Source organism: Amblyomma mixtum, chromosome 1 (genome assembly GCF_055824585.1).
Source record: "Amblyomma mixtum isolate Tamu chromosome 1, ASM5582458v1, whole genome shotgun sequence".
Taxonomy (NCBI): domain Eukaryota; kingdom Metazoa; phylum Arthropoda; class Arachnida; order Ixodida; family Ixodidae; genus Amblyomma; species Amblyomma mixtum.
Window position 1 is genome coordinate 61905463 of NC_143012.1, and position 19320 is coordinate 61924782.

Sequence of the window (19320 nt, forward strand, 5' to 3'; positions counted from 1 at the left end):
ACGATTTGTTTCCTGCTATTTTACAACTTCTTTAGTCGCAATAAACAATATGAGTGAAAATCTACGTGAACAAACTCCACAGCATTCAGCTCCGACCGTGGTCGATAATTCGCAAGAAACCATCTTTTGTCCATAAGAAATAAAAAAACTGCCGATCAAGAAACGGCTTTTTTCCCGTGCAAGCAATGTTTACAAAAACAATCTGCTTTTCACTACAGAAGACGTGTACCAATGTGATGACCAACTCACTTTTAGGCGAAAAGCAGTGTATGTTCTCGAAGCTTAATATGCGTCGGAAATAAAGTCTGAAACAGAAGAACCAGTCAAAGAAATGCGTTATTGGCGAGGAAGCGAGTATTTCAATTTTATATTCCCCAGAGTGTTATGCAAGAGAAGATACTGTTGAAAAGCACTTAAGTGTTCTTGACCCCCATATTAGTCAAAAATGTAAATCAATGTCGATGCCCATATATTTACTCCAAAACTCGAGCGAATCTTAAATAGAAGTACGGCTAGTCTCCACAACACACACGTTACTGAAGACCATATATATTTTCGCTACTTGGTCACAGCAGTCATTGCAAAGAACTATCATGCACGCTGTGGTTTTGCTTGCGATTTAAGCACAGGATATAAAAGTTTCGGGCATGTCCTGAGAGTAATAACTGAGCATTAAATTTTGGCGCTGTGGCATTTCTAGTCGTGGTAGTCTGATCTTTTTTAATGCTTTCAATGCGCTAGACAGCTTGTCTTGTGTAGGGATGCTTTTCTCTTGGCCAGCTATTTACGTGCTGCACAAGAACTCTGCGCAGACCATGTCTGCTGGAAACGGTTACGCTACAGGTCATTTTATCTCGCAAATAGATCAGGCAGCTACACATTTTGCCCTCGTAGGCTAGGCAAGATTTCAGCTGCTCAGATCTGGCGTTGCTTCCGCGAAGGTTGCCACTAAGCTCAAATACACATTCATGAGAAAGCCATCGGAGAATAATAGTTGGAATGTTTTCATGCCGCCGTTATCAAACCCGTCTCGGGCACTAACCAATAGTGCTTTGCATAAACTGCTTAAGCTGCGCAGCTTCACACGTGGAACATAGCGCGATGTTTCTATAGCAATGCTTTCACTAGACACTTGAATATTCTAACAGAAAAACGAGCAAAAGCTTGAAACCGGCGCGGTTGTCTACAAGCTAATGTTTCGTGACGCTTGTATACGTTACGTTATTAACGTCTCTGAAATATGGGTCGACATAATTTCCACCCACTTCAACTATCGTTTATGAGAGCGTTTTTGGCTGAACAGCGTACGTACTCTGAAAGAAACATGTTACATATATTCTCCTGTCATGTATACACCGACGTTTCTAGTATACTCGGTTGGACGCCGCTCAGTAGCGGTGGGTCTTTAAACCCCCCTCCCCCCCCCCCCCCCCAAAAAAAAAAAAAAAACTTTCTTCATACGTTCATATGTATGTTCACGAAATCCTATAGGTGTGTTAAACTCACAACTCGGAAATGGACCGATAGTGTGCAACAATCCACTGTTATGCACTTGGACATCAGTCTGGGCACAAGCAGCAAATTGCTTTTGCTGCTTTTTATTCAAACCTTTATATGAACAATATACATAAGAGAAGTAATAAAACGGATGTCAAAATGGGCGATCGCTGAGACCCAACTTCAAGAAGAAAGTGTTCTTCGTTTTGCGTTCGTACAGTGATGCGTTTTGCGTTCGTACAATGATACCTAACTGGTCATTCAATAGCTGTGCTCTCATCCCTCGGAAAACCACAGAAATGCATTCCACGAGCCCTACTCGCCTTAAACCGCACACAAAATAACAGGTAAAACACGACGAGCTTGACTCGTCAACAGACAAATGACAGTCGGCGTGTAACGTGCATGTCTCGTCCCAGTCCGAAAAATTCGCCAGCGTCGACTGTGCAATACCGACAAAAGAGCCGGTGCAGTTTTCAGAAATGCAAGCACAGACTTTTTCCAGCCGTTATAGAAGTTTGTGCAACGTTCCAGCTTTTTTAGCGGCTAAAATGCGTTTTCTAAAAAGTATTCATGCACAAAACAATTTTACTGTTTCAATGTTACTCTACCCAGAAACAAGCACCAACGCAAAGGAAGAGACCAGCACACACAACCACATCGGTAAGCACAACACACACAACGAAGACTTCCACTGTGCACACAAACAAGTGAATAATGACTTCGCCCAAAACTTCCAGGAATCGGCACCCAAAAGATATAAAGGCCACAGGGTAAGCATTTCATGGCACAGTTTTTTTTTGTACTACCTACTGACAAGAGAGGTCAAACGTAATTATCAGCTAAAGAAAGCCATCATTTGCTGTTTTTTGCCTTCTTTTTCACATTGAACGTTGTTAGAGCTTTGGTTTTCGCCTGTAGGCCTCCATTCTACCATTGAATACGGAGCGTCAGCTGTAACACTCTGACTGCTTAGAGAATTATTTTAGTCTAACCTAATTATTGTAACTTAATTTAATTATATTCACTTGCCACGCGTTAACTGTGGCACGCGGCCACGATGACCAGGTTACAAAACATGCAGAAAACACACAGTCACCAAAACCAAGGACCATGGCAGATATCTTTTTGTAATTTCTTGTTTTTCATCAATGGGAGGCTAATAAAGAAGAAGAACAAAAGAATCACTTGCCGCCGGTGTGGGTTCCGAACCCACAGCCTCCGCATTTCGTGTTCGGTAGTCTACCAAATGAACTACGACGACGGCTGTTCTATGTTCTGCTTTCGGGGCTTTATATATGTATAGTGTAAAACAAGACGCGGTAATACAGGACGTACTATGTCCGCCGCCGCTATGGATGAGGGTGGCGCTGGTGAACACTCTGAAGGTTCGGTTACACTACACAAATATACCCACGAAAGCAGGAGAATGCACAGCCTACGTCGTAGCTGAGTTGGTAGAGCACCAAACGCGAAACTCGGAGGGTGTTGGCTCGGGCCCCACCGGCGGCATGTGGTTCTTTTTCGTTCCGCTTTTATTAATATCGCATTCGTAAAAACCACAAAATGGAAAAAAAATACATCCCCTATGCTTCTTGGTTTCGGTGACCGTTGGCTTCCGTCATGCATGCCATAACGAACACCTCTTTCCATTTCCCTGTCTGCTAAATAGGTGACAAAGCAGAGAAATAAAAATCCTCTTGTCCACATTTAGGAGAGAGCAAGAAGAGGAAAAGTGCGTGAGGCTGGGAAGCAACGGCTGGCATAGTGGCTTGGCCAACGCTATAACAGCTTTCAGTGATTCTTGTGTTAGCTCTAGAAATTTTTGGAGCAGTGGAAACCTTTACTTAAGTTGGTGCAACACTCATCAACAGTAAAACGTGTACTCAGAACTACTGCAATATTTCATGCGCGCCCTCACTAGAACACAACACCGCACTTGATGTTTGCTTCACAAAAAAAATCTTTAAAATTTTTCTTAGACACGACCGGCCACCAAGACGGGAGTACGTCCAACCTTGGCGGTAAGACGTAGCACATACATTGTGGTTTTGTATACTCATTCCAAACTTAGCGAGACATTTCTCACATCTCGTTGCGGGGTTGCCTCCCACAAGGATTGCAACTTACAGGAGTTTTACCGAGAGAGTTCTGCATTCATTAACTAGCATATAAAGGTTTTCTTTTAATACCTCTACCAACCAGGAATCAAACATGCGGCTCTCCAAAGTTATGAAAATTTTTTAATGTGATCAAGTTTTTTTAAAACGTTAAAGTTCACACAGGTCATTAACGACTGACAGACCGATAACACTCACAATCGAAACCATGCCTATCGAGTGCATACATTGTCAGATTAAATAAAATTCTGACGTACAACTTTAATAACAGTCGTAGAACGCTTTTGTTGCCAGAGCCAAATGAACTTTTCATTTAAGACGCTTATGTTCTCGCATGTTTTTCCCTTGTAAAAGTTTATTACTAAGGTAGAAGTAAGCCAAACTTAAAAACTCAAACTCAATTAAGCATACGGCCTGAGAACAAAAAACACTTGAAATACAGTACACTGTTATAAAATAAATGCACCAAAAGGAGGTCCCACCTATCCACGCGCTTTATTGTCCAAATACTGCTCTTTTCACAACATGAGAAGCAGGGCGCTTCGGTGAGCGATTTTAAATTGGTGCTGTGCTCGTCAACATTTTATATCTCCCATTTTGTGAAGTTCGAGGTAGATATAGTTCTGTTCATTTGTTACATTTTTCAATTTTTGCGACCTCGCACATATTCCTGGCGTAGCTCTCTGTCAAACTAAACACCTGCGTTGATCAGGTTAAAGTACTTTTACCCTTTAGCGTCAAGAGTCCCATTCAGTTTAAAACTCAGCGTCGTTGTCGGCGGCGTGAGCAAAACTTCTGAAGTGAAGGTGGCCCACCGAGGTGGCAGGTAGGCCACCTAGATCACATGACCATGTGATGTCATCAGAGCCTTCCCACTCGATTGGGAGCGAACTGCTCACCGTGGAAGATGGAAATTAAATTAAGGGCTGGTCGCGAGATTTTGCAAAGGAACAGCGAGCTGGGTCTCAACCCTTACAAAAATTTTTTACACAGTCTATAGACTGCCCATAGACTTCTGTCCATAAAGTCTATAGACTCTGTATTTGCAAATCCTAGAGAATAGTTCATAGGCAATACAAATGCTATAGACAGTCATACACTTCTGCACATACACATGGCCATACACATACACATGGCCATACACTTCTAGTAGACTTTCGCTATAGACAGTCTATAGGCTGCGAGCAGACAAAAAGAAATATCTACAGGGAGGCAATAATGTCTATAAGAAGTCTATAGACTCTCTATAGACCATATTGCTACGGGTCGACTCAGAGAAGATGAGGCCGACGAAGTGAGAGGGCGCTTGGCGCGTGCTCGGGCTCCGAATCCTGGACGGTGGCCTGTGTTTTGGCATCCGGTGCGCCCTGTGCTTGTGTTCTGTTCAGCGTGAGTGCACCAGTGTTCTTCGTGGCGTGAACGCCTCCTGCCACGTAACATCTTGGTGGAGGTGAGGACTTTCCCCTTCCTCTCGTTCTGGACTATCCCAACACGGAGCTTCGCAGCGGTCGCTACACCGGGACCGCTACAATGACGAAGCCCGGCGACTCGCCAAGTGCCACTGCCACTACATTCATGGTCATGGCTCATCCCCGTGACCCCGACATCTTTTCCGGTGCCTCAACTGAAAACGTCGAGAGATGGATCTCCATGTACGAACGTGTCAGCACCCATAACAGGTGGGACCCCATCGTCATGCTGGCAAACGTAATTTTCTATTTATCTGGCACAGCAAGGCAATGGTACGACACCAACGAGGACGAACTAACGAGTTGGGACATCTTCAAGGAAAAGCTTCGCGCTCTGTTCGGACCTCCGGATGCTTCGAAGCTCGCAACCCAAAAACACCTTGAGTCGCGTGCTCAGTCCTCCAGTGAAGGTTACGTCACGTACATACAAGACGTCCTTGCCTTATGCCACCAGGTTGACACCTCCATGTCGGAAAACAAAAAGGTGGGACACATCCTGAAGGGGATCGCGGACGACGCTTTCCATTTGCTTCTGTGCAAAGGATGTGATACCGTGGATGCCGTTATTAAGGAGTGCCGTCTCTTCGAGCAAGTCAAGAGCCGGCGCATATTTCCACAGTTTGAACGACTTCCCCATACGGCCGCCACATCTACGTGTGTTTTGCAGCAGTCACCACCTAGCCCACCTCCCACTTCGCCTCTCAATATCACCGACACAGCCACCCGGATCGTTCGCCGCGAAATGGAGGCCTGTGCACCTGCGGCCCCTCAACCTACCACCCCCAGTCACCCCTTGCCCGATGTCTCCCTCATTCAAGCCGTCGTGCGAGAGGAACTCGCAAATTTGGACCTCTCACATGCTATCTGTTCCATCGGGAACTCTAGCGTCCGACCACCAACCAGGAATGTTTTCCGTCCAAGGGCTCCGTACTTTCGTCGCTACCGTAATCCAGCAGAGTGGCGGACGCCTGATGATCGCCCAATATGTTTCAATTGTTCCTGTGTCGGCCACATTTCCCGGCACTGCCGCAATAGATGGTTTCCGACTCCTCGCACCGAGCTTTCCTATGCCAACCGTTCAGATATGCCCCCCCCGTTTTCCGCCCCGACCACCTCATGACCAATCAGATTCGGCCAATGATCTCGCCAGCTCCCGACCACGTCGTTCTTCCCGCTCTCCATCTCCCCGAGGCCGGCGTTTCCGATCCCCGCAGCACCTTCGATCCTCGGCAGCCTCATACGACCGCTCTGACTTGGAAAACTAGCTGATGCAGCTCCCGGAGGTGACGCTGCATCCACGACCAGGCCCACAAATCCTCTACAGACCTCCCACTTGAACCAACTAGACGTTTGTGTTGATGGTGTCCCCGTGCGTGCGCTTATCGACACTGGTGCGCATATCTCTGTCATGAGTGCACAACTTCGTCGTCGTTTACGTAAAGTTCTCACGCCGGCTCGGTCTCGAGTGCGTGTCGCGGACGGTGGAACAGTTAGTGTTGACGGACTCTGCACTGCACGCGTTAGTGTTGCTGGCCATGACCTTCCGGTGCAGTTCACTGTTTTGAACCCTTGTGCTCATGACCTCATCCTCGGCCTCGATTTCCTGTCAGAACACTCCGCCCTGATCGACTGCTCGCAAGGCGTCCTACACCTCGATCTCCCAACCATCGATCCTGAACCCTTGCATTCTCCCCGACTGTATTCGCCCGACCAAGTTTCTCTGCCCTCACTAGCCGCCTTATTCGTTACCCTACGTCCTACCTCATCAGTGGCCGATGGTGACTACTTAGTCGCCCCTATTTCAGATGTCTTGCTGCACCGCAACGTTGCACTGCCCCATACTGTCGCTACAATCAGGGGAAACAGCGTGTCACTACCGTTAATTAATTTCAGCTATTCAGCCCAAGTCCTTCCACCTGGCATATGCGTGGCAACGTTCTCCCCTATTGGCTCCTGCCCAGTTGCCCCATTGGACCCTGCCCATGCACCAGCTCCTGCAGATCCTGTTTACGCTCCTACTTCGACTGACGCGATCACGGCAATGATGCCCTCCGATTTGCTCCCTGCTCAATCTTGTCAGTTGCGTGCGCTTATCGAGTCCTATTCCGACATCTTCGACCTCCATAACAGTGCCCTTGGCCAAGCTCTTACCGTTACGCACCGCATCGACACCGGCGACGCTCCTCCGATCCGCCGCCGACCATACCGGGTCTCCCATGCAGAACGACAGGTAATCCAGGCGGAAGTGGCAAAAATGCTGGAGAAGAACATCATTGAGCCCTCTCACAGTCCTTGGGCTTCGCCCGTCGTCTTGGTCAAGAAGAAAGATGGCTCGTGGCGCTTCTGTGTGGATTACCGTCACCTGAATAAGATCACTAAAAAAGATGTCTATCCGCTTCCTCGAATCGACGATGCCTTAGACTGCCTCTACGGAGCCAAATTCTTCTCCTCCATAGACCTACGCTCTGGCTATTAGCAAATTGCTGTGGATGACCAGGATCGGGAGAAGACTGCTTTTGTTACTCCTGATGGATTATATCAGTTTAAGGTTATGCCTTTCGGCTTATGTAACGCCCCAGCCACTTTCGAGCGTATGATGGACTCCTTGCTGCAAGGATTTAAGTGGTCCACTTGCCTCTGCTATTTAGACGATGTAATTGTGTTTTCTCTCTCGTTTTCGTCCCACATGGACCACCTCTCACAAGTTCTTTCCCTCTTCCGTCATGCCGGGCTGCAGCTCAACTCTTCAAAATGCCGTTTCGCGCGTCGTCAGCTCACTATACTAGGCCATGTCGTCGATGCTACAGGGGTTCGTCCCGATCCAGACAAGATCCGAGCAGTAAAGGACTTCCCAGTACCCCGTACGAGCAACGACGTTCGAGGTTTTTTGGGTCTTTGTTCTTACTTTCGTAGATTTATTCAAGATTTTGCCGACATTGCTCAGCCGCTCACCGATCTTCTTAAAAAGGATGTCAATTTTTCCTGGGGGTCCTCTCAAGACCACGCCTTTGCCCACCTTATAAGGAAGCTTACCACTGCACCGGTCTTGGCACACTTTGATGTGTCAGCTCCTACGGAAGTCCGTACTGATGCTAGTGGCCATGGAATCGGGGCAATCCTTTCCCAGCGTCAATCCGGCACACATCGCGTAATTGCCTATGCTAGCCGCCTCCTATCCCCTTCCGAGAAGAACTACTCCATTACCGAAAGAGAGTGCTTGGCCCTCGTCTGGGCTGTTGGCAAATTTCGACCCTACCTATATGGCAGGCCATTCACAGTTGTTACAGATCATCACGCACTGTGCTGGCTCTCTTCTCTGAAGGATCCTATCGGTCGCCTCGGTCGTTGGGCGCTACGACTCCAAGAATATGACTACGTTGTGATCTACAAGTCCGGACGGTTGCACAAAGATGCCGACTGCCTCTCTCGTTACCCTGTTGCCCACACTAATACTGTGACGAGCGCAAGCGCTATTGACCTGTTCTCTCTATCGCCGTTTACAACTATCGGCGAAGAACAGCGTCGGGATGCGGAGATTCTCTCCATCATCGATCGCCTAACGTCCGCCCACACCGACCCTTCACTGAACCGCTTTGCTCTCGTTGATGGTATTTTATACCGCCGGAATCTTCAACCAACTGGTCCTGACCTTCTCCTCGTCGTCCCGAAGCACTTACGAACAGTCGTTCTCCACGAACTCCATGACCTCCCGACTGCTGGCCATCTAGGCGTTACTCGCACGTACGACCGCATCCGCCGTCGGTTCTTCTGGCCTGGCCTCTACCGCTCAGTGCGCCGTTACGTTGGTTCTTGCGATGAGTGTCAGCGTCGCAAGCGCCCTGCATCTGCTCCCGCTGGCTATCTTCAGCCCATTGACATCCCTCCAAAGCCGTTCTACCGTGTCGGCTTGGATCTTCTCGGCCCCTTTCCTGAGTCCACTTCTGGGAACAGATGGGTTGCAGTAGCCACAGACTATGCCACCCGGTACGCGATAACACGTGCGCTCCCCACGAGTACTGCCGCTGATGTCGCCGACTTTCTTCTTCAGGATGTCATTCTTCATCATGGAGCACCCCACCAACTGCTCACCGACCGAGGCCGCACCTTCCTTTCAGCAGTGGTAAACGACATTCTTCGCGCGTGCTCAACTAAGCACAAGTTGACGACCGCTTACCACCCCCAAACTAATGGCCTCACTGAGCGACTCAATCGCACGCTTACCGACATGCTCGCCATGTACGTCTCCTCTGATCACCGAGACTGGGACGTCGCACTCCCATACGTTACATTTGCATATAATTCATCCCGCCACGACACTGCCGGCTACTCTCCGTTTTACCTCCTGTACGGCCGCGAGCCTCAACTGCCGCTTGACACATTGTATCGAACATCTCGTCCCCCACATTCTCAGTACGCCCGTGAAGCCATTGCCCATGCCGACCATGCTCGCCAAGTCGCCCGTTCCCGCTTGCAAGCCTCCCAAGCTTCTCAGCAACAGCACTATAACCGCCGCCACCTGGACAGTGCCTTCTTGCCTGGGTCCCTTGTATTGCTCTGGGTGCCTTCTCGCCGTGTAGGGCTCTCGGAAAAGCTTCTTTCTCGATATGTGGGCCCGTATCGTGTGCTGCGCCAAGTCACAGCCGTCCCATACGAGATTGAGCCTGCCTTCCCCGAGTGCACTTCCCGTACTCCACCCTCCGATATTGTGCACGTGTCGCGCCTGAAGCCCTACCACCTACCTTCTTCTGACACTTGCTAAGCAGCACCGCGACGGTGCTTTTGCGCCCGGGGATCATGCTACGGGTCGACTCAGAGACGATGAGGCCGACGAAGTGAGAGGGCGCTTGGCGCGTGCTCGGGCTCCGAATCCTGGACGGTGGCCTGTGTTTTGGCATCCGGTGCGCCCTGTGCTTGTGTTCTGTTCAGCGTGAGTGCACCAGTGTTCTTCGTGGCGTGAACGCCTCCTGCCACGTAACAATATTTATAAGGAATAAGCTCCGCCGGTGGCTCGGTTTTAAACCGCCACATGCCGGGACATTGTCGCATCACTAAACAGCTGCTCTAGTGCGCCAAGAGTAGCTTGGGCACTCCCAGGGATGTACTGATGCAAAGAAAATGCCCCCTTCCGCATATATGGGCATTAACCCATTAATGCTGTCAAGTTACGAGCTTAATGTATCTCTGAGGATTTTTGAACATTTTGAGTTGATCCTCGTGTCACATTCCTTAGAGTCGCCGCCCCGGTGCTTCCGCTTTTCAAACTATCAAGTAGAAGTATTTGAAAAAAGCAAAAACCATGAAACGGAACCGAATCTGGGTTTGGGCCAAAGGATGACGTCACGACAGACCGTCCTACGAAATTACAGGTATTGTTACAAAACCTGTCTTACGCTCGTTGATTGGCCAAACTCCAAAGCGGGAAATCGAGCACGGGACCACTGACCTTTAGCATATTCATTACATTCACTTAGTAGTCCATACTTCAGCCACCATTTTGTCATAGCTGCTGGGTTCACACCACTGAGTCCGAGAGCCGTCGGACGCACCATCTGTTAGCGACCAGAGATAATTTAAGCTGTCCGCACAGACCACTGCCTGCCGTGAGCGATCAGTCTCAGTGGCGGTGCACGCTTTAAATCCACAGTGTTAAGATTCCAGTCCAGCGAAAAACCCGCCGTTGTCATTTTGTGAAGAAACCCAGTCGGCGTCTACTCGACGGCGGTGTTTTGTAGATAAACCCACACCATGCGTGATGTCGTGCGTGTATGACTGGAATGTGAATTCATATTGTGAGTTGTAATCCAAAATATATGTCGGCGCATATTTCAAACGATAGAACAAGGTAAAGTAATTCATTGTAGGTGAGAAACTACATATATTTTCGTCTGGAGTCCAACCGACCACCGTTAGACCGTCTGCCAGGCACGCTAACTACTTGACCATGCTGTCACGTTGGCTTCGTTAAGGTGCAAAAGAGGGGGGGGGGGGGGGGGGTGACGTTAGCGGTGTTGGCTTAATTTGAAGTTTAGTAATGTTATAATAATTAGGGGAGTGATCTATGGATGTGTTAATTATTCAGATACTCATTAGTGCTTAAACTGCAGTGTGGAAAAGTTCACTGACAAGTATATAAAAACTATGTTGCGATATACGTGCCAATGTGACCTAAGAACAGTGACAATGCGTGAAGAGAAACCGCGGAAGGGAGCCATTACCGCTGTCGCATCATGGCCTGAAAGCCGGAGCTTGGTGGTCCTCTATTTTTTTTTTTTTTTTGCAGCGTAGCAGCCCTGTCCTTGACAGCATGCAGCGATATTTATTTCCCCAATATAAGAGAAAACAATATGAATGCAGATATTTATTACATTCTGTACTGCCAAAGGCAAATTTCCAATTTATTGCGGCCTGTCTTCACACGTACGTACAGAAACAAGGCCAAGCTTATGAGAAGGCCTTGACGGTAGGGTGCGTTTGTCCTGAGCACAAAACCGCACGTATAACGCATCAAACTAACCAAACTGCGAATAATTGTCTACAAAGTACCGCTTTCGCTTTCTACAATACGCAGTTAAGGTAAACGCAGTCTGTTTTGCACCGATATACTACTGTGCTGTGCTTTTAAGTACACAACCGAAAATGGTTGCGGCCACCACTAAGGAAGGATAACAACGTGTCTTATTTCTACGGCGTTTCACAAGGTTGCGTAGCTGAGATTCGCGGCCTAATGTCCTAATGTCAAAATTGGTTCACCAGCAAACTTTAATTGGTCTATATTTGTTATGACCTATTGAAAACAGCGTTTGCGAGACAATTTTACTCTTGCGACGTCATTCTACCCAGACACCAGTAAATCCGTCTATAGCCGACGCTCTCTCATCAAGCAAGTCGGTAACGATAGCACGAAAAAAACAGCAATAACTTAGGCAAACTATGCCGAACAATCAGTTGGTTGAAAACTTTTAGACGTGGTCACCTGAAGAAGCTTACGGCCATCTAGTAAGGAATTCACTCGCGCACAATTTTGTTGTATCTGCCGATTACATAGTGGCAATATCGCATAACTCCTATGTGATCTGCGTTTCTAGTGGCGACTGTTTTTATAGCAATAATAAAATGTGCACGCTTCCTGAAGACAGTAATGAGCACGAGCTTTGTAAAAGAGATGGTTTAAACTGTGGAAATATCGCATATGCATCATTACTACAATTTGAAACAGAGAGAGCATACTGCCAAATTCATTACACATTCCCAGGAATTTTCTTCACAGCCAACGGCCCCTAGCTCAGGCTTCAACCACTAGGATAACTCGCCGCAGAGATTTTGCTTACTCATGTGCATCGCTTATTCAGCGGAGCTCTTTCAGCAAAACAAAGCTAGGTAGCCCTGAGGGTGACTAGAAGTCATAACTAATTTTTCCAACGTTCTTATAGCCAGCTTCCTCTTTCGCTAGAACATTACCTCCTGCGATGCGATGACCTTTCGTAATCCGCTTAAATTAGCCGTGCCGCGCACCGACTGTCGCTGCGAAATCAGCGCAGGTTTGTTTCTCTCCTTTTATAACGAAATGTACTTCATCTTTTCTATATTGTACTTTTTCCAGCGGGAAATGGATTCCCATAAAAAGCAATCAATTATCTATTTGCTGCTTTTTGTGTCCTTTCTACGTCCGCTTTGCCACTTTTAATACTTTCGACGCCCACTGCACGATGTTCCCATTTTCCCAACTTTTGTTGTGACGAAAAGGAAAGTGATTAGATGCTGTACGATTAGAAAAAGCCAATACGGATGCGGTTTACGTAGCCTCTTTCAGCACCTGAGGGCATATGAACTGTCCCACCCCGACGGTAATTGCCATCATTTCAGCACTAACTGCCTCTCGTCGTCACAACACGAAACGTAACCGCCCTGCACACAGCAGGCACAGGAAACATCCGGACTGCGCTTGCTTTTGCGGACTTCATATATATTTGGCAGAGCAGCACAGTGGGTCTAAAAATTAATGTACAGAAAAACAAAGCAATGTTCAACAGTGTCTGACGAGAACAGCAGTTTACAGTGGGTAGAGATGTGCTGTAAGTGGTAAGGGAACACGTTTACTTCGGGCAGGTAGCCATTGCAGATCCAGATCACGACAGTAAAATACATAGAACAATTAGAACAGGGTCGAGCGCATTTGGCACGTTCTCCCAGGTCATGAATAGTAGTTTCCCTATATCCCTCAAGAGAAAAGTAAACAGCAGCTGTATTTTACGGGTACTCACCTACAAGGCAGAAACGGGGAGGCTAACGAAATGGTTCAGCTTAAGTTTGAACAGCGCAGCGACCTATGACATCCTAGTCGAAACCAAGAAATGGGCTTGGGCATGATATGTAATGCGAAGGCAAGATAACCGCTGGTCCTTAAGGGTAATAGAGTGGATTCCAACAGGAGGCAAGAGTAGCAGGGGGCGGCAGTAAGTTAAGCGTGTAGATAAGACTAATAAGTTTGCGGAGATAGGGGCCGCGACTGGCACAAGACAGAGACAATTGGAGAGATATAGGAGATAACTTTGGCCTGCAGTGGGCTAGTCAATCTGATGACCGTAGGTTTGGCTGTCATGATCGCCCTTAGTATGAAGTCTAGATTGCCGCCGAGAAAATAATATAAACACCACTGCTTAGTTAGGGTGCTTCGAACGACAATGATGCCGCCTGCATGTGCAGTCCACTTCGCCCATTGTAACTCCGCTATGGAGTTACCGGTCAGCGTGTGCCATGGCCAAGCTTCTTGATGTTTCGCCGCCCTTAGTTTACTAAGCTGGTTTCTTTCGGCATTGCACATATGATAAAATCGGTCTCGTGTAAGGAAGAGAGTACGAGGATCCGTTTTTGTATCACTGATGGTATCTTAGTCAATGTGTAGAGATGTGTCAACGCCACAATTAGCACATTCTTCGAACAAAGAGCAGCGTTTATGCATTTCGCTTGTTGAAACAACTATTCTTTGTCTTGTCTTTCGAAGCCATGACAATTAAGCTTCGCTATCTAAGCTGTGTGACCAGGTTTGTAACGAAAGTAGCAACACTAAAAAGAGAGCTGCAAAGGGCACTAGTCAAGGCAACATTTATTCATCGAGAAAGCTGGAAACAAATACTTTAGCAGGCCGTCCATTAATCTTAGCAGCGCCGAGACGTCTTTTATAGAAGGTTTTTTTGTAGATCGCAGATTTCTCTTGGTTATGTGCTCTTATTTCGTGCTTTCTTTCGGTGTTTTACCATTTTTAGATTCTTAGACGCTAAGACGACTGTTCTTCAGGAATGATCTTCAGTTTTTATTAATTGACGCTAGGCGCTGTATCTTCAGACTTCATCCCTCCTTATTGTTATTGTTGGTCATGTTTTTTCCGGGTTATTGTTGGTCATCTTTTTTTTTCACCAGGTTTTATCTCATAATCGTTCGATTCTTACTCTTTTTCGCCTTCATCATGCGTTTCATAATTTGTTAGTGTTTACTTGTCATGCCCCAGTGCCTTCTTTCTTTTTTCTTTTTGCCTTGGTTGATGTTGTTATTGTTTCTCCTGGCCAGAAAAGAAGTTGGCTTCCCAAGCTCTGTTTAGATTAGATTCTGTAGTGATCAGCTTTACTTTGTTGCCAGTGTTAGCATGAATTGCCGTTTGATATCTACAATGTTTACCCATTTGTTGATATGGCTTGGTTGTGGTACAAAAGGCAGGCTTGGTGCAATAAACCCCAGTTGCAAGTTAGCGTCAGTCCTGTCTTTCGTGTGCCTTCTGTGTCCCCGTTTCTTGCAACATTACCAGTTTTTCTTTCATTTATTGTACAGGAGGAAGCCAACTTGCTTCAGGAAACATAACTGGATTAATATCAATTGTTGATATCAATTTCCGCTGAGCTCGGGCCTATGCCCGCAAACGTGATATAGGTGTCTTGTTTTCGATTAAAGTTATTTATCGTAGTCACCACTCCCGCTTTTTAATCATCACCATTATCAGCCTAACTGCGTCCACTGCAGGACAAAGGTGTCTGCCATACCGGTTGAATTCCTGTCTTGTGCCAGCTGTGACCATCTTATCTACAAAAAATTCTTTATCTCATCCACCCATCTTACTTTCCGCTGCCCCCTGCTGGGCTTCTTTTCTCTTGTTATCCAGTCCGTTACCCTTAAGGACCAGCGGTTATCTTGCCTTCTAATTACAAGCCCTGCCCAAGGCCATTTCTCCGTCTTAATTTCGATTAGGACATCATTAACTCTCATTTGTTCCCTGACCCACTCAGCCCTCTTCCTGTCCCTTAACGCTACACCTATCATTTTCCATTCCGTAGTTCACTCCATCGGCATTTTAATTTGAATCTTTTTCGTTAGTTTCCATGTTTCTGGCCTATAGGTGAGTTCTGTAAGACACAGGTGTTATATCATTTTCTCATGAGGGACATTGGTATCTTAGTATTGATGATCGGACAGAGCCGTCTAAATGTCCTCCACCTCATTCTTACTCTTACAGTTATTTCCCTGCCGTGATTTGGATCTGTGGTTACTACCTGCCCTTAGTAGGCGTATTACGTTTCGGGCTTCACTGCCTCGTTATCAGTTGTAAACTGCTATGCCCTTGCGAGACTGCTGAGCATTACAATGGTTTTCTGCATATTCATTTTTAGACCCACCGTTTTGCTTTCGCTAATCGCAACAGTGTTCTATGTCCATAGGGCGTTACCATCTCGTCCTCGTGAATATGAGCCAGGAATATTGCTTGTCATTTTAAAGCATAAAGAGGAGGCATAACTTCCAGCTGAAAGCATGTTAAATCTAGTTCGCTACCGCTTGAACGCGGTTATCACTTTAAAATGAAATAATTTCCTATATCCGAAGACCACTTTTTAGCTGCCATATATATACCACATACGTTTTTGAGGGAGCCCAAAGCGTCACACGAGAACGCTTGCCATGAGCTTCTGATAACTCTCGACACTATTCAGCTTGAAATGCGTCGCTGAGTTTGTTACGCACAAATGTAATCACTTGAACTGTAGGGTGCACGATCTCAGGACGCCCAGTAGTCTGTAATCAGATGCATAATTATAATTATAAGCTATAACGATGCTGTTCTTGTTCTCTGAATCTTGAACTGGTGAGATGTAATAGTTTCATTTAGACTAGTTGAAATGAGAGCGGGTACGAACTTGGTTGAGTTACTGTTCTTATGTTTTCGTACTCCGCTACTTTTCCTCATCAGAAAACGTTTGTATATTCTATAGACACGTATCCTCCTTGTACGGCATTTCTCTTGGCGTAGCTTAGTGTGTTAAAGTGGTAGAGAGCTATTTTATTGAATGACCATTAATGTATAGATCGAAAAGCTTTGAAGGCTAAAGCGGTAATCTAGTCCAGTGGTTGTATGTGACAGTGCCTGTCACGAAATGGGCTGAGTTGAGCTCTACAAAAGTTTTGTTAGAAAAATCTCGGCTATTAAATTCTCTTTGTCTCATTTTGTCTTTTGCAATAGCTACCTTTTATTTCACGTGAACAAAAAGGGGCGCACTGTATTGCATAAGATTAACAGCTCAGTTTACTGCTTGTACAATAATTTTTTTCTTGTGTAACATGAAAAAATACTCTAGACTACAAGGAGGACCTATCCTGCGCCCACGGAAGGCACGATAACGGCTTTTGCAATATTGAAGCGCTAACACACAAGTGATTATGGCTAATACGCTAATTGAAACAAGAGGCTGTGTGCGCAAAGGAAAAATATTTTTTTCTCGTATGGCTTGCTGCTGAATAGAGACGATACGAACGATGTGCTTGTCAATACAGTGATTTTATTGTTAGTAATGTACTTGGTGCACTAAAACATTGTAATCAGGACCCTTACCTTGAACGTCGTGTAATGGAATTCTCTTGGGGAAAAGAACCCTTCGTGTCAACTGCTTGCTAAAACAATGGGCACACAGGATTTTTGGTCATACAATAAGTACTCATTAGGAGGCGGGTGCGCGAAGTGCCTACAAATACTACATTCTTGGGCCGACACAATTTTCATAAACGCTGTTTTGTCCCGCAGCCTACCACAAAATCACCTCACGGATCAAGCACTCAAACGGTAAGTTGAGTGTTCAGCCCTTTTTACTGGATCTGTGACTTTAATAGAATCCAAAAAATTCAGCGATTAATGACGTCACGAAGCGAAAGATTACATATGCTCTCGAAAACGTGTTACCAAATTACGGATCAGGCCATAACCAGAATTTGCAAGCCTGTACAGGTGTTTTGGAAAAATATAAAATCTGGGATATCTTCAAAATACAGGCGTCTTAAGGGGTGTCTTGACTCTTTAGAATGTTTATGAAATCTCTTAAATCATCGTTCTCTTTTCTATCTTTGGGCGCCGAGACACCGACGACACGCGAAGTTTGTAAGCAGACGCGTCATACACGCTACATCATCGCCGGGTCTTTACAACTGACGTAAGGGGAGTGCATAGTGCTCTCGTTAACAACCTTATTTGGGTTGTTCCTTGCGTTTACATGCGTAAACACTGTATAGCCCGCATGTATTCCTTCGAAAGGGGAACTTAGGCATAAGACTGATTATAGCGCAAAGTTTTTTCGGTGACGTTAATTTTAAATCAACGACATTTTGTCCACATGAACTGTCGCGCTGGAATACGACCTCGTAACACTTGTGGCGATAAAAAGGCACGCACCTTACATACGTCAGGCCATAATAATTCTGGTATGTTTGTTTTTAGTCTTGAGTCCGAGTAAGTTTCTCAATCTTCAAATTTGGCTTCGATTCTAAAGAAATAAACTAATCGACGTGGCCAGTGTTTGAGTTTCCTTAAAATTTCCAACACTCAGAACGAAACAGTTCAAGGGGCGGCTACCGGGAACCGTCTGAATAGCACCCCTGTTTGAGTGCAAAGCATAACATGGTGTCTTTATTTCCGCGTCTAGGCGTGCTTAGGTCGTAGCATCTATATAGCCGGACTGCATACCGAGCTACTTGGCTGCTGCGACCTTCATACGCCTCGACAGGCAATTGGCCGCCCTTGAAGCTACTGTTACTGCGAGCGAAGATCATTTCTAACGAAAAAAAATCTACGCGTATTTATACTAATATACTATTATGCAGCTGCAATACGTGCCGCTCGCCCTTGAGAATAGGCTGCAAATATTTGTGCTAATGTAATTGGAAAAGCATGAAGGAGCTAAACACCGCAGTGGACACGGGACAGAGAAAGAAGACGACACAGGGCGGTGTTTCTCTGTCTTTCTTTGTCCCTTGCCCGCTGCGGTGTTTAGCTCCTTCATGTCTCACCAACTGGCCTACACTTCTACCCTCCTAAGTTATGGAAAAGCGTATGTTCGGGATTTTTCTCTTGTACAGTTTTGCAGCACTTTAAGATTAGTGCCATTAGAAAAATAGGCCTCAATACTTTATCCAAGCAATATTTTGGCATATATTTTGAAGGCTACGCAGCGACAAAGTAGGCCAAGCCTGGTAGGTTATGTTGCAGAGAGTAAATTTTACAGAAGTCTACATGTTATGTTGCAGAAGGTGCCGAAATTCTAGAAACAAGAGGCCTAATACGGATTCGCAAATCAGTTCCTCAGAGAATGGAAAAAAAAACATTTCAGACAACAATTCAGCAAGCTTCCGAAATTAAGTGAGTGATGAATCAAGAGAAGCATGATGTCTGATAGGGAAACGTGAACATTACTTGTAGTTCCTTTTGATTGATAGAAACTAAATAATGCACACCTTGGAGCACTGCGAGACTAGAGGCAATTTGAAAAGTTGCACTATGAATGCTGAAAAATAAATTCGTTCTTTATGTACTTTCATGCAGCGCTGGATATGTGCACGCAAAGTTGTTTTTAGGGCTCGACACCAACAATGCCTAGCTGTAAAAGCCAAGTTATAATCTTTTATCTTTGCAGCCAGGAACAGAAACCCCAAGGACTCCAGGATCTGAAACGGTAAGTACTGTACTACTGCCTTGTCTTCTGGATTCAGATCCTGTGTAAAACGTACCGTATCGTGTTTGGGTCTTCGCCTGACTCTGGCGGCCAACATATATTTACGCATTAACAATATGGTAAACGCTGTGATGCTTGTGGATTTTTCTTCACTGTAGAATGCTGCTCGCACTACCACCGCGGGTTATTGCTTCCAACTGCTAACACAAATTTACAACACAAAGCAATTAATGCATGGCAAGTTTCTCGCCAAAAGAG

At 46.1% G+C, this 19320-nt stretch overlaps 1 long non-coding RNA gene across 1 annotated transcript in view; it reads left to right on the forward strand.

Annotated features, from left to right (window-relative positions):
- Positions 1-19062, forward strand: part of LOC149366460 (uncharacterized) — a 70944-nt gene extending 51882 nt beyond the window's left edge. Inside the window, exons 3-4 of the long non-coding RNA XR_016285441.1 lie at positions 17145-17183; positions 19024-19062. This is a non-coding gene — a long non-coding RNA (uncharacterized LOC149366460). The remainder of the gene's footprint in view (positions 1-17144; positions 17184-19023) is intronic.
- Positions 19063-19320: the final 258 nt, after the last annotated feature.